The following is a 15,122-nucleotide window of genomic DNA, read 5'->3' on the forward strand; positions in this document are numbered from 1 at the left end:
CAGAAGGGAACCCTGGCCAGCCCCACCTGACCTCATTGAGCCAATCAGAGGGCTCCCAGCCTAAGCCCTGGCACCCAATCACAGAAGGGAACCCTGGCCAGACCCCCCTGTATAATAAGGAGGGCTACCATGATGAGAAATATCGTCCTTGCTTGTGAATGCTCACTGAGAGACATGCTCCAGTGCTGCTGGCCTAGCAAGTGCTGTACACAGTGATAAACCTAAAGCTGTTCAGTGATTAACCCCTTCACTATCACTTCACTATTGTTATATTGTTAATTAGCTTGATTTCATTGTGTGACAGTCAGAGTGTGTGCTGCAGGGCTGCTGCAGGCAGCTGCTATGTGTCTGTGTGTGTGTTTTGCACAGACCAGGCCAGCTGCTGCCTGCTGGCCAGCTAGCCTTAGCTAGCTACAGTATAGGTTAGGTTAGGGATTAGGGAATAGGATTACTGTGTTATTGTGTAGTTAGTACTGTAGTACTGCAGTCAGTGCTAGTAGTTGTTAGAGTAGTAGTAGTACTGTGTCAGCTTACTACAGAACTGCTGTGCTGTTGAGCAGTGCCAATGTGACAGTTAGTGTCCTCTCCTCTGCTGTCTGACTGTCACTCAGCACGTGGCACTTAGTACATGGCCCTTGGCACTTGGCACAAGTGCCAAGTGCTATGTCCGGGATGCTCCTGGCAGACGTTACACCTGCTGCTGCTGCATTGACCTGCTCCTGCTGCCTTTGCTGGTCCCACCGCCAGGGTGCCACAGGCCACTGCTGCTGTGCTGATACCACCTATATTTAACCTAAAACACAATTGCTGCATAATTTTTTGGAGGGCTGGTGCACCAGAGCAGTTCTGTTACAGAAGCTGTTCAGTAACAGCTTTACTTTAACAATATTTGTAATCTGCTACACAAAACCGCTCCAAAAAACGCTAGGCATGTTTAGAAAACCTCTCCAAACATGCCTAGAATCGCTCTGAAATCTGCTTCAAAAACCTCTAGCGTTTTGCAGATCTGCTAGAGGTTTTTGGTGTGCACTGGGCCTCATACTGGATTTTCACTGCCTTGGGATCCTGCACCAGCTGATCCACACACTAAGGTGTGCGTTTTTTGTTTTTGTTTCCTTTGGTACATTGTAAATAGATGGCGGTTTTGCCATCTTACAGTCTCCTAGTGGCGATCTCTGCTGGGAGACTGATGATAGAGCAGAGCTCTGTCATTTAAGCGGAGAGGCGCGCGCATCAGTGTGCGCGATCTCCTGCAAGACCCGGCCCCATGACTTCATGCCAATTGGAGTTGAGCGGTCCTTGGGCTGCCACCGCGTCCACGCCAATTGGCGTGAAGCGGTCGTAAAGCAGTTAAGGTGCCCATTAAAGGTATAAGTCTACGGCCGATCAGTCGTTTCAGATTGGACACAAAATTGTACCATTAATAGGCAATTAATAGGCAATTAAAGGTAGGGATTCGATTGTGAGCTCTTTTGTTAGTGACATTCTATGGTCTCTGTAAAATACTGCAGAGGATTCCAGCATTGTACGAAGGCATAATAATACTATTCTCAAATATATTACTGTGATCTAAGCCATAGCTGTGTGAAAAATATATCGCCTTCTTTTATCCTGATATTTTATTTGTAATTTGCTCTGCAGATCGTCTACACTATGCGGAACCCCAAAGATATAATTGTGTCTTTGTACCACTTCTCCAAGATTCTTTTCCTCCTCCAAGAAAATAACAATGTTCAAAAAGCCATAGAAGACTTTTTGGAGGGGAACAGTAAGTTAATAGATAAGATTAATATGAGATGCAAAACATCTCCTTCTAACTTAAAGTGAACCTGAAGCGAAAATAAACTTATGAGATAATGAATTGTATGTGTAGTAGGTATAATAATTAGAACATTCGTAGCAAAGAAAAGTGTCTCATATATTTGTTTTCAATGAAATAGCTTTATATATAACTTTTGTATCAGACTGTCTCAGTTGCACTTTAGAATCCACACTCTGGGCCATATGCAATTCACTTTTTCTCCTTAGTTTTCTCCAAGTTGATATTTTCACATCTTGTCAATAAAATGCCTTTTAAACCCCCAGCAAGCAAGAAAATACACAAAAACATTTTAATAGTACTTTTTCTACTACTTTTGGTACTTTTTTAATTACAAAATGCTGACAAGTTATTTTAAAGATAAAATGAAAATGTATCCCCTAGGAGAAAACTTAGAAGAAAAAGTGAATTGCATATAGGCCTCTGTCTTTTAACCTTCCGGGTGGTAATCCCGACCTGAGCACGGGCTCTGCTTTGTGTGCTAGGAGCGGACGGTAAGCCCGTGCTCAGGTCAGGCTGTGAAAAACAGCTGCGTGCGTAGCTTTCCTGGGCCCCGCGCGCAATCACGCCGAACAGTGGGACCCAGGCTTCTTTCCCCCGGCTACCTGCAGTAATTTTTGGCCGCCGGGATCCCCATGTCCCCACTATTCTTCCGGGGACCCAGCGGTCAATTTGAGTGGAGGAGCGGCAGTGACATGTGCAGCATTTCTGGGTCCCGCACGAGATCGCGCTGCACAGCGGGACCCAGGCATCTCCCCCCAGCTGTCCACCCTCTATATCCCCACTTTTCTTTCGGGGACCCAGCGGTCAATTTGAGTGGAGGAGCGGCAGTGACATGTGCAGCATTTCTGGGTCCCGCACGAGATCGCGCTGCACAGCGGGACCCAGGCATCTCCCCCCAGCTGTCCACCCTCTATATCCCCACTTTTCTTCCGGGGACCCAGCGGTCAATTTGAGTGGAGGAGCGGCAGTGACATGTGCAGCATTTCTGGGTCCCGCACGAGATCGCGCTGCACAGCGGGACCCAGGCATCTCCCCCCAGCTGTCCACCCTCTATATCCCCACTTTTCTTTCGGGGACCCAGCGGCCAATCTGAGCGGATGAGCGGCGTGACGTCACCGGAGGCAGGGGGTGGAGACAATTTTTTTACGTGGACCTATGATGCACAGGGCAGATGGAAAATCTAAAGGTATGTCTGTCCTGTGCAGCGTTGATCTATATGGGGGATCAGACAGGCTATCTATGTGTATATGCATATACATATGTATATACATATGTATACATGTATATACATGTAAATGCATTTATACATACATGTATACTCATCTATATCGATGTATACATGTCTAATTCCTCCTCATATTTCTCTAATCACAAGTTGTAATTTGATCTCTTCTCTGTGTCACCTGACTGTTTGCATTTTGACTACTCTCTGCCTGCCGCCTGCTCCGACGTCTACCTGGATTTTAACTATTCTCTGCCTGCCGCCTGTACAAACATCTTCCTGGATTTTGACTACTCTCTGCCTGCCACCTGCACTGATGTCTGCCTGGATTTTGACTACTCTCTGCCTGCTGCCTGCACCGAAATCTGCCTGGATTTACACTACTCTCTGCCTACCGCCTGTACCAACATCTGCCTGGATTTTGACTACTCTCTGCCTGCTGCCTGCACCGACATCTTCCTGGATTTTGACTACTCTCTGCCTGCCACCTGTACCAACATCTGCCTGGATTTTGACTACTCTCTGCCTGCCACCTGCACCGACATTTTCCTGGATTTTAACTACTCTCTGACTGCCGCCTGTACCGACATCTGCCTGGATTTTGACTACTCTCTGCCTACCGCCTGCTCCTACGTCTGCCTGGATTTTAACTACTCTCAGCCTGCCTTATTTGTACAGTTTCACAATTTTTTAAGTTTATTCATAAATTTAATTCAACAAATTTGTGTTCTAGTCTTTTATTTACATGCAGAATGTCTACCAGGCTTTATTCTATTCTTTCATATTTTGGTGAATCATGACTTAAGAATTGGAGGCCTACAATTCTTGAAAAACAATGTACCGCTTTTGACTCATAATTCCAGACAGAAATGCACTGCCAGGGAGGTTAAGCCTTAAAACAAGCAGAAGTAATGACCCTTTGAACTTCCCTGCAATAAAACTTTCAAGCTGTATCTCACTGTTTCTTGACTGTTTAAAATGTAACTGTCAGGCATATCTGGTAAACAAGTAATAAGGATGCTAACCAGGCATTTCAAAACTTAAAATCACTATTACTTTTCTTATTGATAAATGATCATTCCCCAGTTTACCTGACTCTTATTTGGTACATCTGCCACACAAAGGAAGTTGCAGGGCATGCTGGGTTGTCCTTTTTTGCTTCTCTACTTTCCCCGTTAGACTTAACTAATGCAGACTGATTGGTTGAAGCCTCTGTTTTCCCCTCCCACACCTCTGTTCCTCTCTGATTGGCCAATATTTCTCATGCTGAGACAATGCACTTTCTATGGTGGAGGGCGGGCAATGCCTACACAATCAGACAGAGGAGAGTGAGGGAGGAAATTACATCAGGATTGGCTTCAAAATAGCCACAGTTAAAATGCTCAGAAGGATTTTCTCTTTTTTTTACTGTAGAAAAATCACAAGATTCAAAATGTGGAAAGTGCAATTCATATGTTATGTAAGTAGAGCAAGTATTTATCAAATTATATATGTGTGTTTTTTCTGAGATAGTATGGCTGACAGCTCATCTTTAAGCTCTTTAGAAAACAAAACTGACTTTGACCAAAGTTTTGACAAGCTCAGAGAAGCTCTTTAGCATAGATAACAACTAAAGATTTTTTTTAACTCTTCCTGTACTGGAAAACAAAAAGGGACTTCACATAATTTCTTAGTGGGGCTAATATCATATGTGAATATAATGGAATTAGAAGGTTAGTGCTGCACAGTTACGCTTTTAGACTAGGTCAGGCCACACACAGTGCAATCAAAGTTCGATCACTTCCTTCTTATAATGAAGCACACAAACAAGCATTAGAAGGTGGTGCAGTGCTGCACAACTGCTGGGCAAATCCAGAGATTCAGATCATATAATGTTCATATAAGACTTAGTAGATAGTAGTATCTGGTGAGTCTGGTCTTAGTGAATGTGGTGTACAAGATACAGAGGCGCCAAAAGAATAAAAGGTAATTAAATGAACTTAAAAAACCAACTGGTTAAACAGAGGAGGCAGCGGTGGTCTTACCCCCTCCAAACAGACACAGGCAAGGACTGCGATTCAGACAGTCAACAATTTATTCGGAACTCCAAAAAACAATGCAACGCGTTTCACGGGCCATACATCCCGATTCCTCAGGCAAAATACAGTAGGAGTCACAGCATCTATTATATCAGCGAGCTCGGCGCCACAGAGGCCCCGTAATCCATTTGTCTGGGGCAGTGTAGGCCTAAGACCTTGGACTAGGAACATCTTCTCAGTATCTGCTTGTATCATCTGCTTCAAGCAGACACTGAGATGCTTCTGCCTGCATCACGAAAACCTCTATTTAAAGGTATACTATGCGAACAAGCCTTTTACCTAAAACTCAGTCCAAATAACTGAGGCATACTTAAATTATAACACTCCCACCCCAAACCTTAACCCCTCAGTTCTTAGGGCCGGCTACCTATCATGTGGGGGCCTTCCACACTACGCTGACCTCCAGCTCCAGGCCCTTTCTTTCTGTGCTGTGCTTGGAGGGAGCACAGCAGAGGATGGGGGGAGCACAGGATCAGTAGTCCACTGCTCGCCTCTATGGAAGCAGGGCTGCTGTGGATTAGGTTTGTGACTGCCTTAGTGGACTATGGCCGCTCTGGACTAGGTTTGTGACCGCCTTAGTGTGCCAGCCTGTTGCTCACCCCTTGCTTCCCAGTGCCATTTGTGGCCTTGCCTCAAATCCGGTCATGGTCACAGACTTATACTTTACGTGAGCTGAGACTCTGGATTTGCCCAGCAATAGTGCAGAGCCACCTTCTAATTCTAAGTCCATTTCCATATGTTGCTGCCACTTCCAGTAAGTAGTACAAATGGCTGGTTTTGAAGTAATCCATTTCATTTAATGGGATTTCCATATTTCCTTAATTGCTTACAAAAGCACTAACTGGAAAGGATCAATATAAAGATGTTAGCTAGCCTTGCTAATCATTTGCATGCTACTTTGGCATTTTGACTGAGCAATTTGTGTTTAGTAAATGCTTTTGAAGTCCCCCATAGGGAAATGGACCGGTCCAAAACTTGTCAGATTTTTGCTACATAACGTAAGTGACGGTGACACAGGAAACATTTAATCTATAGTGCATTTCACTGTGGGACATTAGTCCTATATGCAAGTCTGGTTGTAGACTGTTGCCTGAACTTACACCTTCCTCCCACCCCCTCTCCTGATTTAGAATGATTGCACAGTTAGCAAGCCAGGTATAGGTCTTCACTGTATAGAACGCCAGGTTTAGGTGCCCCCAGTATAGATGGCCAAGCATAGGTGCCCCTAGTGTAGGTAACCAGGTATAGCTGCCCCAGTATAGGACTGTAGACAGGTATAGGTGCCCCCAGTAAAGGTAGAAAGGTATAGGCGCCCCCAGTATAGGAAGCCAGGTATAGGTGCCCTAGTATAGGAAGCAGTTATAGGTGTCCCCTCTATAGGAAGCCAGGTATAGGTGCCCCAGTATAGGTAGCCAGGTATAGGTATAGGAAGCCAGGTGTAGGTGCCACCGTATAGGTAGCCAAGTATTGGTGCCCCCAGTATAGGTAGCCAGTTATAGGTGTCCCCTGTATAGAAAGTCAGGTATAGGTGCTCCCTATAGAGAAATAAGATAACAGGTGCCAAAAGGATGAAAGGGACTAAATTAGCTTAAAAACCAATTTGGTAATAGAGGAGGCAGTGGTGGACTTACCTCCTCCAAGCAGAACCCAGGACTGTAGATTTTCAGTCAAAAAACTTTTATTGGGAACCCCAAAATAAAGTGCAACGCGTTTCACAGGTTAAACCTGCTTCCTCAGGCTATACAGATAGGAGTAAAAACACATCTGCTAGTAACATAAAAGCTGAGCCCCTATATAGAAAGCCAGGTATAGGTGACCCCAGTATAGGTAACCAGGTATACATGCTCCCAGTATCGGAAGCCATGTATAGGTATTCACAGTATAGGAACTCAGGTATAGGTACCCCCAGTATAGGAAGCTAAGTATAGGTGCCCCCAGTATAAGAAGCCAGGTATATGTGCCCCCAGTATAGGAAGCCAGTTATAGGTTCCCCCAGTATAGGAAGCCAGGTATAGGCACCCCCTAATATAGGAAGATGGGTATAGGTGCCTCCAGTAAAAGTAGCCATTTATAAGTGCCCCTAGTACAGGTAGCCATGTATAGGTAGCTCTGTTGGGGAAAGTAGCAAGCCCTTAGTGATGCCAGTGATCTCCCCCTCCTTGTCAGCAGAATAGGGTGCAGTGGTGGTGTTTCAGTTTCACTAGCTCCACGCTACAATGACCTGCCCCTTCATTCTTCTTGGTGGCCACTCGTTCTCTACAATCCTGTCTTCTGCATCTTGCATGTAATCACGGGATGTGCAGAAGAACCAGGAAGTGGAGAATGAGCAGCCGCTGAGGAGAATGAAGGGGAAGATTATTGCGCCATAACTGAAACACCACCACTGCACCCTATTCTGCTGACATTGCTTCTGGGTCAGGATGCAACAATGGCCAAAGTGTGAAAGACCTGCAAAATTGCTCAGACTTTCCTATGACTCAATACCAGTAATAAAAACCTAATGGGATGGACAATCCCAGTGACTGCATCAGGAGAGCTCTGCACCTTAACAGTGCTTTGTAAGGAAGCTGTGTGCACTTAGCGAAATTGCAAATGCTTAGCGATTTTTGTAAGTGATGAGCTTTTTAAAAAAAAACCTTATATGTCAAGGTTAGAAATAGTGGGCGGAGCCAAAAACAACTAACTTTTTACATGGGAAAATATAAGCTCAGCCTTTCTTACACTGTTAATGGCAGGGTTCTCAAACTTGACACAGTTGTTCACTTAGTGACTGGGATTAACCACTTAAGGACCAGGCTATTTTTGGCTGATCTGTGCTGCGTGGGCTCTTCAGCCCACAGCACAGATCAGGATTGAGGCAGGGCGATCAGACTTCCCCCCCATTTTTCCCCACTAGGGGGATGTCCTACTGATCGCCGCCGCTCTGTGTGGCCTAGCGGGGGGGAGGGGGTGGCTCCTCAAAGCTCTCCTCTGCAGCGATTTTCGGCCCCCCTCTCCTTCCCTCCCTCTCCCTGTGGGCGGCACAGGACGGTGATCCGTCCTGTACCGCCTCTGATGGGCTTCAGCCTATCAGATGCTGGTGATCCCCAGCCAATCAGAGACCGGGGATCGCCGATCTCCTTTACGGCGCAGCAGTGCCGTGCGACGTAAACACCGGGGATTTCTTCCCCGCATGTTTACATTTAGCCTGCAAGCCACGATCGGAGGCTCGCAGGCTGTTCACGGAGACAACCTCCGTGAACTGACATGGAACGGCCGCTCGAACGAGCAGCCGTTTCCATGCAAATTCACTTACTACCTGCCGCTGCCTATCAGCGTTAGGCGGTCGTTAATATTCAGAAAAGTAAGTGGAGCCTACAACAGTCAATTAAAATTCACCTATTGATTTTCAAGGGAATATTGAAATTGCTTCCATTCTTACACTGTTAATGGCAGAGGCCTCAAACCTGCTACAGTCAGTCATCAAGTGACTGGGGTTCAAAGTCACTAAAGGGGTGGAGCCACAAAAAGCCAATCAGATTTCTTTGCTGGATAAACTGCTTCCATTCACACCATTTTTATGCCAGGGACCCGAAAAGCTCAAAAACTTGGTCATTGAGTGACTGTGTGCCAAAGTTACAAAAACTGGGTGGAGTGAAAAATAGATTTCCCTGGGAAAATGTAAACTGCAGCCCTTCTTCACTGTTAATGCCAGGGTTCTCAAACTTTTCACAGTTGGTTACTGGGTGAATGGGATTAATATTCAGAAGAGTGGATGGAGCCTAACAAAGCCAATCATAATACACCTATTGATTTTCAAGGGAAATATTAAAATTGCTACTATTTTTGCACTGTTAATGGCACAAGTCTCAAACCTGGCACAGTTTGTCATTGGGTCACTGGGGTTCCAATTCAGCAAAAGGGGGCAAAGCCAAAAACCGCCCGCCAATCAGACTTGTTTCGTTTCACCAGGAAAATACAAATTATTGATGCCAAGGACCCCAAAACTCACAAACTTGGTCATTGAGTGACTGTGTGTGTCAAGGTTAAAAAAGTGGGCGGAGCTAAAAACAAATTTAACCATTTCAGCCCGCAGGGATTTTGCACCTTATGCATCAGAGAAATTTTCACCTCCCATTCATTCGCTAATAACTTTATCACTACTTATCACACTTTATTGATCTATATCTTGTTTTTCCCACCACTAATTAGGCTTTCTTTGGGTGGTACATTTTGCTAACAATTATTTTTTTATAAATGCATTTTAACAGGATTAATAAGAAAAAAAATGTAAAAAATTTATTATTTCTCAGTTTTCGGCCATTATAGCTTTAAAATAATCCACGCTACCATAATTAAAACCTATGTATTTTATTTGCCCGTTTGTCTCGGTTATGACACCATTTAAATTTTGTCCCTATCACAATGTATGGTGCCAATATTTTATTTGGAAATAAAGGTGCATTTTTTTCCGTTTTGCGTCCATCACTATTTATAAGCTTATAATTTAAAAAATGTTCGTAGAATACCCCCTTCAAATGCATATTTCAAAAATTCAGACCATTAGGTAACTATTTATGTCTTTCTTTTTTTTTTTTTTTTATTGTAATTTTTTTTTTCCATACAAATATTTATTTGGGTAATATTTTGGTGTGGGAAGTAAACAGTTAATTTTTAACCTTATTATATGTGTAAATTGTAATGTAAAAATATGTAGATGTAGTTTTACTATTTGGCCTCAAGATGGCCACCTTGAGTTTTTTTTTCTCCTTCCTTGTGCTTCTCGCTAACCGGAAGCACAAGGGGGATGCAGAAATTCTTACGAGCAGAAAGACTGAAGCCTCTTGTAAGAGCACTTCGTTTTTTCTGCAGAGGACACGGATCGGTGATCGGGAACCATGTTCTCGTTCACTGATCCCAGGGCTACCGGAGACACCACGGGGGCACGAAGCGTGGCACCGCAGCAAAGCAGCCGCCCGGACGTGAGCTTCACGTCCGGCCGGCAGAAATGGTTAATTGGGAAAATATAACCTGCAGCCCTTCTTACACTGTTAATGGCAGGGTTCTCAAACATTGCCCAAATTTTCACTGGGTGACTGAGATTAAGATTCAGGGAAGAGGGTGGAGCCTATAATAGCCAATCAAAATTCACCTGTTGATTTTCAAGGGGAATATTTAAATTGCTGCAATTTTTACACTGTTAATAGCAGATGCCTCAAATCTGCTACAGTTGGTCATTGGTTGACTATGGTTCAAATGCTGGAGAGGGGCGGAGGCACAAACAGACAATCTGATTTGTTTAATTTCTATGGGAATATACAAATTATTGATGCCAAAGACCCCAAAGCTCACAAACTTGATTATTGAGTGTTTGTGTGTTAGGGTTACACCAGCCAAATACATGCCTGGGCAATGCCAGGTCATCAGCTAGTTTTCTTTATATTGTCACTTATTCTTTTCTGTGTCCTTTTCCCAAGCTATTGCTTATAGGGGTCTTTATAGATTACAGGTAGGTGAACAGAGGCGCCAGAAGGATAAAAGTACATAACATTTTTAAAAAATTGCTGGGAGGAAGTGGTGGACTCGCCTCCGTTAAAGCAGACACCAAGGACTGTAAATATATAGCAAGCAGAGCACCTCTTCACAGAGGTGCTCTGCTTGCTATAACTGGATTGCTGTTATTTATCCCCTGCTTATTGCCTGAAGAAGTGGGCTGTGCCCGCGAAACGCGTTGCATCTTTGGGGGATTTTTAAATAAATGTGTATATCTATATATTTACAGTCCTTGGTGTCTGCTTTAACGGAGGCGAGTCCACCACTTCCTCCCAGCAATTTTTTAAAAATTGTATGTACTTTTATCCTTCTGATGCCTCTGTTCACCTACCAGTATATTTGAGTCCACCCCAGGTGGAGGGGTGATCTACCCCCTTTCTTCCTATCTACAGAGAGCGACTTCTTAATCCTGAGTGAGGACAGGTCTAATCTCCTCACCTGCCTAATGAGTGGTTACCTAGGTGGTAACCCGTGTTTGTGAGTAGTACCATCTCACTGTTTCATTTATCCAATCTATTTTGACATACTACACCATATTGGGCTCTCGATTTCTCTTCAACTTATAGATTACACTCCAACTGCCATCTGTTCACCTGATCTCTCACATTAACAGGGAATGGATGTGCCCCGCTCCTCCGCACTTCCTATTCATTAGTGATGCGGTTGTTGAGCTCTCACGTCAGCGCTTTATGTATCGCCGTCCAGTGCATGGCCACACACAGATGATCAGGCAAACAGGTGTACTTGCCCTGCCCTGCCCTATAAGGACACACTCTGGCGTCCTACACCTTAGCCTCCAATGAAGCAGCATGAGCTGCGAGCACATAAGGCAGATTCCCTACTTCTGCAGACCCAGAGAGCTATAGGTAAGCACCTACCTCATTTCTTAACATTTGCACATTGGTATACTTACAAACCATCTTTTTTCCTACATAGTGAATAATGCACTTTGATATGATTCTGAAGCACCCTTTCCACTCGGAGTTCTTTCCTAAAGGAAGTCGTTTCTGCTTGGAGTTTTTTTTTTTTTAAGGAAATGCGCTCTCCCTCTTACACTCTCTCCTATTTTAACATGGAACATAACACAGTAACATGGTGTATCTTATTTTAAAGAACACATTATAACCTTTAATTTGATACCTTATTTGGACAGTTTGGCATCTTCTATTGGCTGGTAGCAGAGGAGAAGGCCAAGGTAAATTGAAAACAGTTTCCTGGGTGTAATCCGGGCCTGCGTGAGCAAGTTTCTCAATGATAGGTAGTTTTATGCCCGCCACCCGGCGTCTTACTGTCCCTACACACAATGCAATTGTTGGTATTTCGATTGGGCAGATTAGCAATAAAATACTGGCTACTATTTACACCCTCCCCCAGTCCATCCTGTAGGATGCCATTCATTCTCTTAACTTTGCAGGCAATCTGCAAGAAAAAATAAAATTTAATCTGCAATTATTTTTCTTTTTTTTTTTGCAGAATGGAATCTGCAAAAATGAATCATCAGCTATTTTTTATTTATAAAAAAAAACAAACACAGGAAAGAAACGGAAGTGACATTTAAATCTAAATGTCACTTCCTTCTGGGGCTGATGGGGGAGATCAGGTATGGGGGTGGGGGACACTATGTGTGTGGGCATGTAGTATTACATGCCCACAAACCGGCGCACACAGATCGGCGGTTTGCGGCGGTCCCAATGCTCTGCAAACCGCCACTGCTGAGATGTCCATAGCGGGACATACGAGTGCAACGCGGAATTCGCGATGTCCCGCTTTGCGGGACATACGAGTGGAAAGGGTGCATTTGTATTGGACTGTGTTTTGTATTCTGATTAGTTTTGGTCACAAGTTTGATATTTTTCTAGGATTCATGCATATGATGCATTACATATTTTGCACTCATTTTTAGAAAGAAAACCCTTTTTTTTTGCTACTGATTACTATGACATTATATTTATTACATTATGCTATCTGGCAGCAGGTTGTCTGATTACATTCAGAAATAGGAGAATTTTTAGTGGTTTTAAAAAAAATTTTAAGTTTTTTTTTTTTTTTTGTACCAGCGATATGTCAAATAAAATTGTAACATTGAAATCTTTAAGGAGTACGTGATTTTTCCATTCATGGGCAACTTTCTTTACTATGTTAATGAATGGGAGGGTTCGTAATAAGTAATACATTATAACTGCATTACTGTTCAAATAACAATTTAGAGTTGATTTGGCATCAAATATTGCATTATGTAAAGTGTACTGTAACTTCTCTTTCAGCTATGTTTAGCTCTTGGTTTGACCATATCAAAGGCTGGATGCAAATGAAAGGCGACAGCAGAGTTTTCTTTATAACATATGAGGAGCTTCAAAAGGTATGAAACGGCAAGGCAATAGATGGGACCATTCATAACCTCTTCTAATCAGTCCATTCTTGCTGCTACTCTGAGGGTCTTCATTCGGTTGCATTGCACAAAAACACTGTATTCCATCGCAGAGGCATTGATTGTGGTGTGGCTGGTCCTTTTGTGACGTTGCAAGATTATCTGTGCATCATACGCATTTCGCTGGGAAGTGAGGCATACTCTCATTGTAAAGTATGCCTCCCTGTATGATGCACGCAGCGGTAATGTGTGGTGCAATCTTTCAGGACCATTGCGGTGCAAACAATTGTACCACAATGTAATGTTTCAAATGTGAAAAGAGCATGAATCTCTCACTGAACAATAAATAGATCTCAGAGGATTTTATTTCTGGACAGATTTATCACATTAATCCATTAATAATCATAAAGGTGATGATTGATTTGCAAGGGCTGCATAGCTTAGTGCTGCATCAAGCTGTTAAAAATAGCACATTTTGAGGGACAGAGTGGAGCTAAAATCAACTTTTCTAAATCTGACAGCTTAGTACTACCGCTAATAGACAGAGAGCTGAATCAAAAGGCCAGACCGTAAGGCACAGCTTGGGACAGGCAGGAGATGGATGTAGTCAGTGATCAGTAGAGGCGTATCTACAGGGGTGCAGGTGTGGTATGTGACATGGGCGCCTCGTACTTGGGGGGGGGGGGGGGCACTACTCCATAGCATTTCTGGTGTTCTCCTTACATATTCTAGTTTTTATCTGGGGACATTCTGCTCCCTGTTTTGTTTTATTTTTACTGGGGGACGCTTTATAATTAGTTGAGGAATATGTACAGGCTGACCTATTGCCATATTTAATGCTTACAGTCCATGTTGTAGACAACACCTTACATTTTTCTGGATAGTGCCACTCATGCCTTCCTTCCCCTTGCCTCCACCTTGGGGTGGATTTCAGTGTTAGCCACAACTGATGCTTTTTTACCAGATACGCCTTTTGTGATCAGACAGAAATGACTGTCAATCAGGAGCAGAGAGTAATTAGTTGGTGAGAAACCAGAACATTGAGGGCCAGAGCATAAGAAATCAGCAGGGACATGTTTGCTCAGACCCTTGAAAAGTACATTAAGCGTCTTTTTAAACATAACCTCAGAAGCATACTAGCAGGCAGCTCCCATGATACAGTGCTACCTTTTCCTCAGCAAGTAGTTTGGATTTATGTCTGTTAAGTTTACTTCAGAGAAACCTGTAATCTAGGATATGTTCTACCTCATATATGAGCTCAGACTTCTCTGTGATTATTTCATTTATTTGCTGATTAGCAGATCACAATTATACATAAGGCACAGTCAGGGGCATAAGTACAAATCCAGTGGCTATCTAAACATTTTGAAGGCCCTGTCCCTTTCTGTGGTGACCCCTGGGGTCATAAAACAAATGCAGCCAACCTAACCATCTTTCCATCTTACAACAAATATAACCAGAACTCCCTCTCCTACTCACTCTTCCTATCAGGTGTAGCTACCATTCATTATCCTAATAACAAGTATAGCCACCACTATCCCTCCATAACAAGTGAAGTCACCATTCTCCTAATCCCTTAAAGAACAAGTGACACCCATGCTAACCTAGAAATAAAAAACACATATATAAGTAGATAAATACTACTTCTACCTACATAACAGATGTATTGTGCTATCCACTTAATGATTCCTGTGAATTTTACAAAGGAAAAGCAGAAAATCCTATTCTAGGCAGTGGCCATCTTGCCAAGCTAATGCTGACATCCTATCCTCCCTGACTCATTTCCCCTCCCCCCTCCCCTCCCTTCTCTTGCTCATTGTGTATTCATTAGCTGCCCTCCTCTCAGAGTCTTTTTTTTATTTCCACATCCAATCACTGAGTCACCTCAGCCTTGCTTGTAAACAGAAGTGATCAGCTAGGCAGGGAAATAAATGGAAGAGGAGGAATATATTATAGATAAAAAGAACTCCCAGCATTCAACTTTTTGGCACTGTTTGGCACTAGGGCAAGTGCTCCTAAAGTATGTGATAACTCCAAACCATAACAGCAGAAAAAGTTTTGAATGCAGGAATAGCATCTTTATCACTTTATACACTCAGA

General features: G+C 43.4%; 1 pseudogene; it reads left to right on the forward strand.

Annotated features, from left to right (window-relative positions):
- Window positions 1-15,122, forward strand: part of LOC137522174 (sulfotransferase 2B1-like) — a 43,805-nt pseudogene that overhangs the window by 11,035 nt on the left and 17,648 nt on the right.

This window comes from Hyperolius riggenbachi, chromosome 6 (assembly GCF_040937935.1).
Source record: "Hyperolius riggenbachi isolate aHypRig1 chromosome 6, aHypRig1.pri, whole genome shotgun sequence".
NCBI lineage: Eukaryota > Metazoa > Chordata > Amphibia > Anura > Hyperoliidae > Hyperolius > Hyperolius riggenbachi.